This window comes from Globicephala melas, chromosome 1 (assembly GCF_963455315.2).
Source record: "Globicephala melas chromosome 1, mGloMel1.2, whole genome shotgun sequence".
Classification (NCBI taxonomy): domain Eukaryota; kingdom Metazoa; phylum Chordata; class Mammalia; order Artiodactyla; family Delphinidae; genus Globicephala; species Globicephala melas.
The window spans coordinates 82021544-82034648 of record NC_083314.1 but is presented as its reverse complement, the minus strand read 5'-3'; the positions used below and the strand labels follow the sequence as shown (position 1 = coordinate 82034648).

At 50.7% G+C, this 13105-nt stretch overlaps 1 protein-coding gene and 4 non-coding genes across 6 annotated transcripts in view; 3 read left to right on the top strand and 2 right to left on the bottom strand.

Moving 5' to 3' along the window:
* Positions 1-3256: 3256 nt before the first annotated feature.
* Positions 3257-3420, top strand: LOC132594096 (U1 spliceosomal RNA). The gene has a single exon (XR_009560216.1). It is a non-coding gene; the product is annotated as a U1 spliceosomal RNA (small nuclear RNA).
* Positions 3421-5535: 2115 nt separating this feature from the next.
* TRNAN-GUU (transfer RNA asparagine (anticodon GUU)) lies at positions 5536-5609 on the bottom strand. Its single transcript has one exon. It is a non-coding gene; the product is annotated as a tRNA-Asn (tRNA).
* Positions 5610-6501: 892 nt separating this feature from the next.
* On the top strand, positions 6502-6575 carry TRNAN-GUU (transfer RNA asparagine (anticodon GUU)). Its single transcript has one exon. It is a non-coding gene; the product is annotated as a tRNA-Asn (tRNA).
* Positions 6576-8690: 2115 nt separating this feature from the next.
* On the bottom strand, positions 8691-8854 carry LOC115850681 (U1 spliceosomal RNA). The gene has a single exon (XR_004038465.1). It is a non-coding gene; the product is annotated as a U1 spliceosomal RNA (small nuclear RNA).
* Positions 8855-9240: 386 nt separating this feature from the next.
* The window catches only part of LOC115859843 (flavin-containing monooxygenase 5-like), a 72689-nt gene continuing 68824 nt past the window's right edge, over positions 9241-13105 (top strand). Inside the window, exons 1-2 of one of the 2 annotated variants that reach the window (XM_060300450.1) lie at positions 9241-9619; positions 10584-11832. The gene's annotated coding sequence lies outside the window, so the exon portion shown is untranslated. Of the gene's footprint in view, positions 9620-10583; positions 12241-13105 lie in introns of both variants that reach the window. The other variant, XM_060300464.1, reaches the window with a different exon arrangement.

Below are 13105 nucleotides of genomic sequence, written 5' to 3'. Positions count from 1 at the left end.
GATGCGGGTGGGTTGCGGATCCCAGTCGAAAACCTATTGTTCTATAACACTGATTCAAACCTATAAATAAGCTTGTTTTCCTTTAATTAAGAATCCTTAATTGAAAAGTGGGTAAGTCACACCACAAATGGACATAAAGATCTCAAAGCGTTCCTCGGGAAAAGTCCTTAGTTACGTTCTTTTGCCTTCCAGAATTAAAACCAAGCACTTGCTCCACAATTATTTCCTAGTAACAGTTGAGAAACTAAAACGAACGACAACATGAACAAAAAACTCACGGCCTTCCCCGGCGGTCCAGTGCTTAGACTGTGAGCTTCCACTACAGGGGGCAGGGGTTCGATCCGTGGTCGGGGAACTAAGGTCCCGCAGGCCCCGCCGGCGTGGCCAAAAATATAAATAAATAAAATAAAGATAAAACATAAAATAAAAAATAAAACAACTCAAACATTGTCACCACCACCGCCACCAGTTACCAAAAGACCCAGCGAAAGACTCAGGCCTGAGGTAGACACATGCCCCACTTCCGTAGTAGATGAAGTGACCTCGACTTCTGCCTTTACGCTTGGTTAAGTATTTTCCATGAGTGCCTTTGGCTGTCACTACAGAGGAACTCACTGGCAGAATCAGCAAGAATGGATGAAAAGTCAGCCGAACTATGAAGTCTTACTTAAAGATAAAGCAGTAAAATTTGAGGACCTCTTGCCCTGTGGTGATGCAAGCATCCCAGCAATTCTTCCTTCCTCCCTGTGCTGCCAGGGCTGGAAGGCATTGATGGTGTAATCAGTAGTCAATGGAGAACTCAAATAATGCTTCTAAGAACTTCATTTTACGGACGTTAACATTTATGAAAACAACAGCATATGCATCGTGTAAATCTCAGAGCTGGTCAGGATTGAAACCGTGTACGAGGCCCCGTGCCCTTGTCTTTTGAAGTAAAGTGCTGACTCAAGAGTTAATGATTCGGTAATGTGAAGGTGTAGAAACAAAGAACAGCTGTTGGGCTGGGGAACGGGCAGCAACGTAGACTATAAATCCGCCACACGGCAGAATCACCGAACTCCCAGTTCACTGAAGCTACCGATGAAGGCCCGACACACACTCCTAAGTGGTTGTACAGGGCGCAGACCCCCTCCGGATGGAAAGCGCCGCCCACAAGCACATAGACCCTGGACTGGTTGAAACCAGAAGGTTGATGACGCTTGAAACTTCACTTTGATGCCAGCCAATCCGAGAACTGTCTGCGAGCTGATCACGCCCTGCTCCTCCAACGCTGTAAGGCTCCTCACTACGCCCTCCAGGGTGGGTCACACAGTCTTGAGGGCATTAGCCCGCTGTGGCCGCCTCTGCCTGGCAAAGCAATAAAAGCTACTCTTTTCTGCTTCACCCAAAACTCTGTTTCCGCATTTCTCTTCGGCACCGGTGAACAGAGGCCAAGTTTCGGCAACAGGATCCAGTCACAGATTACTTTGGGGGAAAATTCCTAAAAGCCATTCTTGTGTCTCACCCTTTGAAAAGTAGCTCTTCACCCTAAAAAAAAAAAAAAAAGGTTGCAAAAAATGAATCTTTGGGATGGAGGAGTCTACGGTATTTAACTTTCCATAAATTATATTCTTTCCCTCTACGTGTTAGAACCCGTTCTTAAAAGCAAATGAAATCAACCTGTGTCACCACCACTGTCTTCCAATTTGCTGTAATTCCAGTGAGAACCATGTTGGGTACCCCTGTGCAGGAAATAGGGCGAGAGTCCTTTAGGGAAAAAACGGAAAGGAAAAAAGATACCTAATGTAATGCTTTAAACATGTACCAGTATCTCTTGACCTGTCAACCTAGGACAGACAGACGACCTGCAGATTTATATAGGGCTCATTATGTCCCCCATCTTATTACTGCTAAGGTGAATGTGCTAGACACTTATTGAATTGGTGTTCTATGTCTGCTGTAATAAGTGACCATGAGTTTAGTGGCTTAAACGACCACACATTTACTATATTACAGTTCTGTAGGTTAGGAGTCCAACAAAGGTCTCACTGGACTAAAATCAAGGGGTCAATAGGGCTGCCTTACCTTCTGGAGGCTCTAGGGGATAATCTGTTTCCTTATCTTTTCTAGAGATTTTTCTAGAGATCTTTTTCAGAGATTCTCTGCGCTATTACTATCCCTGGAATAAAGCATATTTCAGATGAAATGAGCCAGAGTTTATTTCTGATGGCTGCAGAGAGAGAAAGGAGGGGAAAGGGGAAAAGCAGGGGAGGAAAGGAAGCTTCTTCCTGGAAGTTAGCTGGGTGCTGAGTTCCTTTGTTGTCGGCTCCAAGATTCTCCGGAAGAGTCAGCTTCCCCCTGGAGCCAAAGGCGCCCTCAAGGATCAAGTCACTCCGCTCCTTGCTCTCTGGTCTGAAAACACAAGTTGACTGCCTTCTTCAGCCTCCCCTCGCCCCACCCTCAGGTCTAGCCCAGTCTCACCCAGGTGGAGAAAACAAACGAAAAAACCAACCTCGCTCTTCAAGCAAACAGGTCATCTTCCTATCCCTTGTTCTGGTCATCAGCTTCTTTTTCAGAATCGTCATTTCTTGTATTCTGTATGGTGAGGAAAGGAAAAACATGGTCCCTGGTATACCACGAGATTGAAGTAGGAAGGACGTGCACAGAAAATACACCGAGTAGCACTCTGAGATGTAACCCTGAATCTACATGTCTACACACAAGACACATACATAAATATATACTTGTATCCATTGTTTTACAACTTCTTTATTTCTTAAAAACATTTTGGATCAGCATAACACACGATCCCAGAATTCCTTTCGCCGGCGTGTAACGCAGGACAAAAGGTAAGAATTCGAGGAGGCTGGCGAAATCCGCCGGTATCTCAGATAAAGGGTAAGAGGCGTGTTACCTCGGCTTGGTGGACTCCCGAAGTGGGCGGGTATGATGACGTCACTTCCCCCTTCAGCAGCCGGCCCGCCCATTGGTCATCTCGGCAGGGCGGGGACAGGGCGGGGGTTGGAGGAGAGGAGCCGCCTTAGAGGTCAGGAATGGGGCTTGGCTTATGTAAATCTTGCAGCGTAGGGGTACAATTCCCGGCGAGCCACTTCCCGGGCTGTGGAAGTTTTCGGGAGAAGTTGCTTGGATTTTATTAGCAGAGTGGTTTGGAGGGGCTGAGAGGCGTGGAAGAGGAGGGGGTGCGGAGGGTGGGTGGGGAGCGTGTGTGTACAGTGTAGGCGTCTAAGGCTGTACGGGGGGGCGGGGAAAGCGATTCATACTTACCTGGCAGGGGAGATACCATGATCATGAAGGTGGTTTTCCCAGGGTGAGGCTCACTCATTGCACTGCGAGTGTGCTGACCCCTGCGATTTCCCCAAATAGGGGAAACTCGACTGCGTAATTTGTGGTAGTGGGGGACTGCGTGCGCGCTCTCCCCTGGCAACAAGTGTGCTAACGGTAGAATGAAGCAACGACACTCCTGGGGCCCCGTACCTCTCGCAATAGCTCGGTGAAGACGGTGGTTGCTCCCGCTTGTCGCGCGCCGTTTTCTTGTTTTTTTTTTTTTTTTTTTTTTTTTCTGTGGTGGTGGTTGTTTTGGCGCGCGGGTGCCGGAGCACCGCCACGGTGGTGGCTACGAAAGGGTGCGCGATAGCCGACCCTTTTTTTGTTTGTTTGTTCTCCTTTTGCGGGAGAAGTGAGTGTCAGCCCTCCGCGCAAGCGCAGAGAGTTTGCGTTAGTACTTATGAGTTCGTCTTTAGCTGATGTGGGCCGTGCAAGACGCTGAGAGGTTCGGTAGTTTGCTCTCCTGCCTTATACTTTGAAAGGGGAGTGCTACGCCGCGCCGCACGCAGGCACGGGAACGGCATCTGCGCTCTTGCCTCAAACCACAGTAATAGTACCAGCCGGGGAACGTGCAAAAGAAAGTTTTCCCGGAGACCGGCCGTCTAGGCCTCCCCGGGGATGCCGTGGATAAGGGATCCGCTTGCCAATGCAAGGAACACGGGTTCGAGGTCTGGTCGGCGGCGAATATCCCACGCGCTACAGGGCAAGTGAGCTCTCGTGCGGCAACTACTCAAGCCTGCGTGCCTGGAGCCCGCGCTCACGATCTTCGCAGTGAGGGAGAAGCCCGGCCGCGGCATGTGGCCCCACAACGCTGAATAGTCAGTTTATTCAAACAAACACACTAAAACGGCGGGCAGACGGGCCCATCTAATGAAAGAGGGCAGGGAGTGGCCCCTGCGGGAGGGGAAGCAATCCCTTCACTTTTTACTGCCTGGAGAGTTTCCCCAGCAAAGCACACGAGGACAAATCCAGTGTGGACCTTCTTAACGCTGAGAGCCGAGCTGTGAGTCCAGGGAGGCCGAACGAGCTGCTGTCCGCAGGACAGACTCCCAGAGAGGGGAGAGATGCTAGAACTAATTTAGCGAGGAAGGCAGCAGGGCCCCCCGCCACCGTGCAGCACAGTCCTGAGCCGTGCAGCTCTCGGAGGAAACTCCCCGAGGTCGGCGGAAATTTTTGACAGGACCAAGGCTCGCACAGATAGTGCTCCTCCTCCCAAGCGGACAGACTAGAAGGAAACAAACAAACAACCGCAACCAGAAAACATCGTGGTTCAGGAGGGCATGGGGTAGAGTACTCAGGAGGAATGTCTTGCGGCAGTAGCGGGAGCTCGTTAGCCCCAGACCGAGCGCTGCTCGGAACCACTTCGCAAATCATAGAAGCAAGACCGGAAACGATCCAACAGTTTGCAAGTAACTTAAATGCGTCCATGAACAAAGTTCAGCGTTTCCAGGAACACACAGCTCTCCAGCAAGGCACCCTTCACAAATGCCTGGCATTCCATCACAGATTCTGAGGTATCCAAAGAGCCAGGGGAAATGACCCTTCTCCATAATGCAGAGACACCTCGGTCATTTGCAAGTGACCCAGAGCTGACACCGATGTTAAAATCACCAGAGGAGGACATTAAAACATTTATTCCAAGTGTATTCCGTGACTTCAAACAGTTAAATGTACACACACACACGGGGAACATTTTAAAAAGACCCGCTCTAACGTGAAGAGTGAAAACTACACTGTCTGAAAGGAAATGTACTGCAAGGGATTAAGAGCGAGCAGTTCGAAAACGCAGAAGAAAGAATTTTGAACAGGAATTGCGTTGACTCTGCCTTGATTGCAGATCACTTTCAGTAGAAAGCGACAGTCCCAAACGAAAGGGCGGAGGCGTCCTGAGATGGGGCGGTGAATACTCCGCGCGGGCGGTGCCATGGAGCTTGATTTATGACGTCCAGCTTGAGTAGGGGATGGCCGCCACCCGTGTGCGTGTGCCTTCATCCTCTGGCAGGTGTCCTGGAACGTACAAGACACATGACTTAGTGAGGGCAGCCCTCCAGGTGGTGCAAAGAGACCACGGGCACCGGGTTAAAAACCGGGAGCAGGCGGAGATCATCAGCTGGGTGGAGATTCCGGGAGAGGGGCGCTGGGGAGGAACTGAAACGGCAGGCGCATAAAAGCGACAGCTGAGACCTCGCTCATCAGATTCTAAGCCAAGTCCGTCCCTGGGTGGGCTCGAACCACCAACCTTTCGGTTAACAGCCGAACGCGCTAACCGATTGCGCCACAGAGACGAGCGGCTGCGAGGCATTCTTGTAACATCCTGGAATCAGAACGTATTCCCCGTCCCTTCCAACCCCAGCGGAAAAGAGATTCAAATGAGATTCTTTATCTTATCCAACCTCGCCTTCACGCCTCTCAGACCCGACACCTGCGCCCGCAGGCTGAGGCCGCAGCACCGCCTTGGGTGGGGAGTTGAGAGCAGGTCGGGGTGGTGCCCTCCTGGCCTTTCTAGGACTTTTATCTGGTTCTAAATCAGCTGCTAGAAGAAAGGTTTTGAAGAACAGACGATCTGAAAAATCTAGGTTCCTCGAGGACTAAAACCTTACAGGTGGCATAAGAATTCTTGGTCTACCCACCACGCCGGGCCCCGGCGGCGGAATGCATCCTCCGCGAGGCATTTATTGGGCGCCTGCTGGATGCCAGGCCCTGCTCCGGGCGAGGGGCTGCCTGGTGAGCAAACTCCGGGTCGTGCCTCGTGGAGCCCTTCTGTGGAGGCGCCCAGAGGGGGCAGAACGGTGGGGGCACAGCCGGTTGCTGTCCTTCCCCCGTACGACCACCCGGACCTGGAGGGGGACTTGCGGTGAGCGCGACGGGTGAGGCCGATCACGAGTGGGAAATGGAGGACTAGAGCCCAAGACAGGCGGCCGTTGTCTCGTGTAGAGGGGCCGCTTTCGAGGCGGCCAGGAGCAGGCGAGGATGGTCGTGGGCCCGGCGTTGTTCCGTCGGAGCCCCCAGCTCACTCGGGGTCGGTGTCCACGGTCCACGAGACTCAGTGTCTCTGAGAGCGCCGGCGAGGTTGGATAAGATAAAGAATCTCATTTGAATCTCTTTTCCGCTGGGGTTGGAAGGGACGGGGAATACGTTCTGATTCCAGGATGTTACAAGAATGCCTCGCAGCCGCTCGTCTCTGTGGCGCAATCGGTTAGCGCGTTCGGCTGTTAACCGAAAGGTTGGTGGTTCGAGCCCACCCAGGGACGGACTTGGCTTAGAATCTGATGAGCGAGGTCTCAGCTGTCGCTTTTATGCGCCTGCCGTTTCAGTTCCTCCCCAGCGCCCCTCTCCCGGAATCTCCACCCAGCTGATGATCTCCGCCTGCTCCCGGTTTTTAACCCGGTGCCCGTGGTCTCTTTGCACCACCTGGAGGGCTGCCCTCACTAAGTCATGTGTCTTGTACGTTCCAGGACACCTGCCAGAGGATGAAGGCACACGCACACGGGTGGCGGCCATCCCCTACTCAAGCTGGACGTCATAAATCAAGCTCCATGGCACCGCCCGCGCGGAGTATTCACCGCCCCATCTCAGGACGCCTCCGCCCTTTCGTTTGGGACTGTCGCTTTCTACTGAAAGTGATCTGCAATCAAGGCAGAGTCAACGCAATTCCTGTTCAAAATTCTTTCTTCTGCGTTTTCGAACTGCTCGCTCTTAATCCCTTGCAGTACATTTCCTTTCAGACAGTGTAGTTTTCACTCTTCACGTTAGAGCGGGTCTTTTTAAAATGTTCCCCGTGTGTGTGTGTACATTTAACTGTTTGAAGTCACGGAATACACTTGGAATAAATGTTTTAATGTCCTCCTCTGGTGATTTTAACATCGGTGTCAGCTCTGGGTCACTTGCAAATGACCGAGGTGTCTCTGCATTATGGAGAAGGGTCATTTCCCCTGGCTCTTTGGATACCTCAGAATCTGTGATGGAATGCCAGGCATTTGTGAAGGGTGCCTTGCTGGAGAGCTGTGTGTTCCTGGAAACGCTGAACTTTGTTCATGGACGCATTTAAGTTACTTGCAAACTGTTGGATCGTTTCCGGTCTTGCTTCTATGATTTGCGAAGTGGTTCCGAGCAGCGCTCGGTCTGGGGCTAACGAGCTCCCGCTACTGCCGCAAGACATTCCTCCTGAGTACTCTACCCCATGCCCTCCTGAACCACGATGTTTTCTGGTTGCGGTTGTTTGTTTGTTTCCTTCTAGTCTGTCCGCTTGGGAGGAGGAGCACTATCTGTGCGAGCCTTGGTCCTGTCAAAAATTTCCGCCGACCTCGGGGAGTTTCCTCCGAGAGCTGCACGGCTCAGGACTGTGCTGCACGGTGGCGGGGGGCCCTGCTGCCTTCCTCGCTAAATTAGTTCTAGCATCTCTCCCCTCTCTGGGAGTCTGTCCTGCGGACAGCAGCTCGTTCGGCCTCCCTGGACTCACAGCTCGGCTCTCAGCGTTAAGAAGGTCCACACTGGATTTGTCCTCGTGTGCTTTGCTGGGGAAACTCTCCAGGCAGTAAAAAGTGAAGGGATTGCTTCCCCTCCCGCAGGGGCCACTCCCTGCCCTCTTTCATTAGATGGGCCCGTCTGCCCGCCGTTTTAGTGTGTTTGTTTGAATAAACTGACTATTCAGCGTTGTGGGGCCACATGCCGCGGCCGGGCTTCTCCCTCACTGCGAAGATCGTGAGCGCGGGCTCCAGGCACGCAGGCTTGAGTAGTTGCCGCACGAGAGCTCACTTGCCCTGTAGCGCGTGGGATATTCGCCGCCGACCAGACCTCGAACCCGTGTTCCTTGCATTGGCAAGCGGATCCCTTATCCACGGCATCCCCGGGGAGGCCTAGACGGCCGGTCTCCGGGAAAACTTTCTTTTGCACGTTCCCCGGCTGGTACTATTACTGTGGTTTGAGGCAAGAGCGCAGATGCCGTTCCCGTGCCTGCGTGCGGCGCGGCGTAGCACTCCCCTTTCAAAGTATAAGGCAGGAGAGCAAACTACCGAACCTCTCAGCGTCTTGCACGGCCCACATCAGCTAAAGACGAACTCATAAGTACTAACGCAAACTCTCTGCGCTTGCGCGGAGGGCTGACACTCACTTCTCCCGCAAAAGGAGAACAAACAAACAAAAAAAGGGTCGGCTATCGCGCACCCTTTCGTAGCCACCACCGTGGCGGTGCTCCGGCACCCGCGCGCCAAAACAACCACCACCACAGAAAAAAAAAAAAAAAAAAAAAAAAACAAGAAAACGGCGCGCGACAAGCGGGAGCAACCACCGTCTTCACCGAGCTATTGCGAGAGGTACGGGGCCCCAGGAGTGTCGTTGCTTCATTCTACCGTTAGCACACTTGTTGCCAGGGGAGAGCGCGCACGCAGTCCCCCACTACCACAAATTACGCAGTCGAGTTTCCCCTATTTGGGGAAATCGCAGGGGTCAGCACACTCGCAGTGCAATGAGTGAGCCTCACCCTGGGAAAACCACCTTCATGATCATGGTATCTCCCCTGCCAGGTAAGTATGAATCGCTTTCCCCGCCCCCCCGTACAGCCTTAGACGCCTACACTGTACACACACGCTCCCCACCCACCCTCCGCACCCCCTCCTCTTCCACGCCTCTCAGCCCCTCCAAACCACTCTGCTAATAAAATCCAAGCAACTTCTCCCGAAAACTTCCACAGCCCGGGAAGTGGCTCGCCGGGAATTGTACCCCTACGCTGCAAGATTTACATAAGCCAAGCCCCATTCCTGACCTCTAAGGCGGCTCCTCTCCTCCAACCCCCGCCCTGTCCCCGCCCTGCCGAGATGACCAATGGGCGGGCCGGCTGCTGAAGGGGGAAGTGACGTCATCATACCCGCCCACTTCGGGAGTCCACCAAGCCGAGGTAACACGCCTCTTACCCTTTATCTGAGATACCGGCGGATTTCGCCAGCCTCCTCGAATTCTTACCTTTTGTCCTGCGTTACACGCCGGCGAAAGGAATTCTGGGATCGTGTGTTATGCTGATCCAAAATGTTTTTAAGAAATAAAGAAGTTGTAAAACAATGGATACAAGTATATATTTATGTATGTGTCTTGTGTGTAGACATGTAGATTCAGGGTTACATCTCAGAGTGCTACTCGGTGTATTTTCTGTGCACGTCCTTCCTACTTCAATCTCGTGGTATACCAGGGACCATGTTTTTCCTTTCCTCACCATACAGAATACAAGAAATGACGATTCTGAAAAAGAAGCTGATGACCAGAACAAGGGATAGGAAGATGACCTGTTTGCTTGAAGAGCGAGGTTGGTTTTTTCGTTTGTTTTCTCCACCTGGGTGAGACTGGGCTAGACCTGAGGGTGGGGCGAGGGGAGGCTGAAGAAGGCAGTCAACTTGTGTTTTCAGACCAGAGAGCAAGGAGCGGAGTGACTTGATCCTTGAGGGCGCCTTTGGCTCCAGGGGGAAGCTGACTCTTCCGGAGAATCTTGGAGCCGACAACAAAGGAACTCAGCACCCAGCTAACTTCCAGGAAGAAGCTTCCTTTCCTCCCCTGCTTTTCCCCTTTCCCCTCCTTTCTCTCTCTGCAGCCATCAGAAATAAACTCTGGCTCATTTCATCTGAAATATGCTTTATTCCAGGGATAGTAATAGCGCAGAGAATCTCTGAAAAAGATCTCTAGAAAAATCTCTAGAAAAGATAAGGAAACAGATTATCCCCTAGAGCCTCCAGAAGGTAAGGCAGCCCTATTGACCCCTTGATTTTAGTCCAGTGAGACCTTTGTTGGACTCCTAACCTACAGAACTGTAATATAGTAAATGTGTGGTCGTTTAAGCCACTAAACTCATGGTCACTTATTACAGCAGACATAGAACACCAATTCAATAAGTGTCTAGCACATTCACCTTAGCAGTAATAAGATGGGGGACATAATGAGCCCTATATAAATCTGCAGGTCGTCTGTCTGTCCTAGGTTGACAGGTCAAGAGATACTGGTACATGTTTAAAGCATTACATTAGGTATCTTTTTTCCTTTCCGTTTTTTCCCTAAAGGACTCTCGCCCTATTTCCTGCACAGGGGTACCCAACATGGTTCTCACTGGAATTACAGCAAATTGGAAGACAGTGGTGGTGACACAGGTTGATTTCATTTGCTTTTAAGAACGGGTTCTAACACGTAGAGGGAAAGAATATAATTTATGGAAAGTTAAATACCGTAGACTCCTCCATCCCAAAGATTCATTTTTTGCAACCTTTTTTTTTTTTTTTTAGGGTGAAGAGCTACTTTTCAAAGGGTGAGACACAAGAATGGCTTTTAGGAATTTTCCCCCAAAGTAATCTGTGACTGGATCCTGTTGCCGAAACTTGGCCTCTGTTCACCGGTGCCGAAGAGAAATGCGGAAACAGAGTTTTGGGTGAAGCAGAAAAGAGTAGCTTTTATTGCTTTGCCAGGCAGAGGGGGCCACAGCGGGCTAATGCCCTCAAGACTGTGTGACCCACCCTGGAGGGCGTAGTGAGGAGCCTTACAGCGTTGGAGGAGCAGGGCGTGATCAGCTCGCAGACAGTTCTCGGATTGGCTGGCATCAAAGTGAAGTTTCAAGCGTCATCAACCTTCTGGTTTCAACCAGTCCAGGGTCTATGTGCTTGTGGGCGGCGCTTTCCATCCGGAGGGGGTCTGCGCCCTGTACAACCACTTAGGAGTGTGTGTCGGGCCTTCATCGGTAGCTTCAGTGAACTGGGAGTTCGGTGATTCTGCCGTGTGGCGGATTTATAGTCTACGTTGCTGCCCGTTCCCCAGCCCAACAGCTGTTCTTTGTTTCTACACCTTCACATTACCGAATCATTAACTCTTGAGTCAGCACTTTACTTCAAAAGACAAGGGCACGGGGCCTCGTACACGGTTTCAATCCTGACCAGCTCTGAGATTTACACGATGCATATGCTGTTGTTTTCATAAATGTTAACGTCCGTAAAATGAAGTTCTTAGAAGCATTATTTGAGTTCTCCATTGACTACTGATTACACCATCAATGCCTTCCAGCCCTGGCAGCACAGGGAGGAAGGAAGAATTGCTGGGATGCTTGCATCACCACAGGGCAAGAGGTCCTCAAATTTTACTGCTTTATCTTTAAGTAAGACTTCATAGTTCGGCTGACTTTTCATCCATTCTTGCTGATTCTGCCAGTGAGTTCCTCTGTAGTGACAGCCAAAGGCACTCATGGAAAATACTTAACCAAGCGTAAAGGCAGAAGTCGAGGTCACTTCATCTACTACGGAAGTGGGGCATGTGTCTACCTCAGGCCTGAGTCTTTCGCTGGGTCTTTTGGTAACTGGTGGCGGTGGTGGTGACAATGTTTGAGTTGTTTTATTTTTTATTTTATGTTTTATCTTTATTTTATTTATTTATATTTTTGGCCACGCCGGCGGGGCCTGCGGGACCTTAGTTCCCCGACCACGGATCGAACCCCTGCCCCCTGTAGTGGAAGCTCACAGTCTAAGCACTGGACCGCCGGGGAAGGCCGTGAGTTTTTTGTTCATGTTGTCGTTCGTTTTAGTTTCTCAACTGTTACTAGGAAATAATTGTGGAGCAAGTGCTTGGTTTTAATTCTGGAAGGCAAAAGAACGTAACTAAGGACTTTTCCCGAGGAACGCTTTGAGATCTTTATGTCCATTTGTGGTGTGACTTACCCACTTTTCAATTAAGGATTCTTAATTAAAGGAAAACAAGCTTATTTATAGGTTTGAATCAGTGTTATAGAACAATAGGTTTTCGACTGGGATCCGCAACCCACCCGCATCAGAAACGTGTGGTCTGTGTTTACGTGAAAAACTGCAGACTCTAGGGCCTCACACCAACGAAACCTCCGGGGATTGGAGCCCAGGAAGGAGCTTCTGTAATCTCCACAGCTGATTCTGAGGCACTCTAAATGTAAGAACTGCCCTTTAATATTTTTAGATAAGGGGATTGTTACAAAATGACAAGAGGGTAGATCATTCTTTTAAACTTAGACTTCAAGCATTAGACAGTGAGGTGATCTCTTCGTGACAGTTTGTCTTTCCTATTCCCCACTCAGCCTAGGGACTCGTGCAGAAATTAGAGACAAAGTAGGGGAAGAAAAACTTATTTCTTTACACACATTTTGCTTTAATAGCCACCGAAAAGATGGTTTCATTTCCTCTCACTGACCCTGTCCACCAGTTATGTTGGCCTTTAACGTATCGCTGTAGCAGCATGTATAAATATATATCATACATTTATCCACACATACACACCTTCGAAAGCACTGTGAAGACACAGACTAGGCTTTAGCACAACTGGGGGCCGCTCACGTGTCACTTAAAAATGGTCACTGGTTCATTTACACAAGACTTTCAACAGGCTTGGTGTGGCCAGTAGCCCCCAAGTCCCAGGGAGAAGTTAGGATGACAAAATCGGACAGTATATTTAGAGTGAGGTCAGTACACTTCTTGGAGATCATAAAAGAATAGAAATAGGAGGTCTAGGCTAAGCAAGAGACGGCATCTGGGAGTCGCTGCTCTCACCACGTGGATTCAAAGAACTCGGGTGTTGCAGTGTAGACCGACGCCCAGCCTGACTGTGACCCAGCTGCGCTGGCCCCGGGTCAGGTCGTCGGGCCCCTGTCAACACTGTCCTGCAGGGCACCGCTGCTCAGTCCTGAGCTTCTCGATCTGCCGTGGAGCTCCAGCGTGGGGACCACATGCTCCATTGCTGGGAAGCAGGTCCTATTTCCCCTGAGTTGACCCTCGGAGGATGAGGCGAGAAATGTGCTGTT